Source organism: Belonocnema kinseyi, chromosome 1 (assembly GCF_010883055.1).
Source record: "Belonocnema kinseyi isolate 2016_QV_RU_SX_M_011 chromosome 1, B_treatae_v1, whole genome shotgun sequence".
In the NCBI taxonomy this organism is placed as follows: domain Eukaryota; kingdom Metazoa; phylum Arthropoda; class Insecta; order Hymenoptera; family Cynipidae; genus Belonocnema; species Belonocnema kinseyi.
Window position 1 is genome coordinate 170,870,899 of NC_046657.1, and position 1,720 is coordinate 170,872,618.

A 1,720-nucleotide genomic window follows, 5' to 3' on the forward strand; every position below is an offset into this window, starting at 1 on the left:
GCAGAATGTGTTAAAATTTGTTCGGCTGAATTTCTGCAACCAGCTTCAACCCCTCAAAACTACTCCCTGTGTGACAAACACCATGATGGGAAAAGCATAATGTTTCGCTGGCGCCGAAATTATTCAAAATCAACTTCATATGAGCTCATTATTTTCGTTTTAATTTGTTCAAATTGGTTCAACCAACTTCAACCCCTAAAACCTACCCCCTGTATTACAAATACCATTGCAGGAAAAGAAAAGTGATTTGCTGGCGCCGACAGTATTGAAATCAACTTTATATGGTCGCACTATTTTCGTTTTAATTTGTTCAAATTGTCGCAAAAAAATCAAACCCTTAAAGCTACCCCTATGCGGGAAACAGCTTGTCGGGGCCAGAAAACGGTTGCGCTGGCCCCGATATTATTCCAAAACAAACTTTATATGACCACATTATTTTCGTCTTAATTTGTTCAAATTGGTTTATTTAACATCAACCACTAAAAAATACCCGCTTTCCGACAAACACCATAGTGTGAACAGCAAAATGATTCGCTGGCGCCGACATTATTGAAAATCAACTTCATAGGAACCTATTATTATTGTCTTAAATTGTTCAAATTTAGGCAACCAACTTTAAACCCTAAAAGCTACCCCTTATGCGGACAAAGCTATCGCAGGGCTAGCGAAACGTTTCCCTAGCCCCGACATTATTTAAAATCAATGTTATGTGGATGAATTGTTTTCGACTTAATTTTTTCAAATTTATGCAACCAACTTCAACCCCTAAAAACTACCCTTGTGCGGAAAACAACGTGACGGAGTCAGCGAAACATTTCGCTGGTCCCGACTTTGTTTAAAATAAACTACATATTGATGCATGCGTCTTGATTTGTTCAAATTTTTTCAAAAAACTTCAACTCCTAAAAACTATCCCCTGTTGGGCAAATGTCATATCGGATCAAGTGAAACGTACCGCTGGTCCCGACATATCCAAAATCAACTTGATATGTGCGCATTATTTGCGTTTTAATTTGTTCAAATTTGTGCATCCAACTTCAACCCCGAAAAACTAACCCCCGTCTTACAAAAATCATGGTGGGAACAGCAGAATGATTCTCTAGCTCCGCCATTATCCAAAATTAACTTTATATGGGCGAATTGTTTTCTTGTTAATTTTTAAATTTTGTTGCAAACATCTTCAATCCCGAAAAGCTAACCCTGATGTGACAAACAATGTGGTAGTGCCAGCGATGGGTTTCGCTGGCCACGACATTATTTAAAATCAACTTTATATGAGTGCATTATTTTCGTCTGTCTTAATTTGTTCAAAATTGTGCAATACACTTTAATCCCTAAGAACTACCCCTGTGTGCAAAAGATCCTGGCTGGTCAGGCGAAACGTTTTGCTGGCCTCAAAATTATAACAAATCAACTTCATATGGGCACATTATTTTCGTCCTAATTCGTACAAATTGGTTCAACCAACTTCAACCTCTAAAAACTACCCACTTTTCGTTAAACCTAATGATCGGAGCAGCAAAATGATTTTCTGACGCCTAGATTATTGAAAATATAATTTATAGGGACCATCATGCAACCAAATACAGCCCTTAGAGGCTACCCTTTATGTAGCAAGCACTATTTTGGCGTCATAAAAATGTTTCGGTGGCCCTTTTATGCTTTTTTCATCACAGGGGTTAATTTCTAGGGGTTGCAGTTGGTTGCACAAATGTGAATA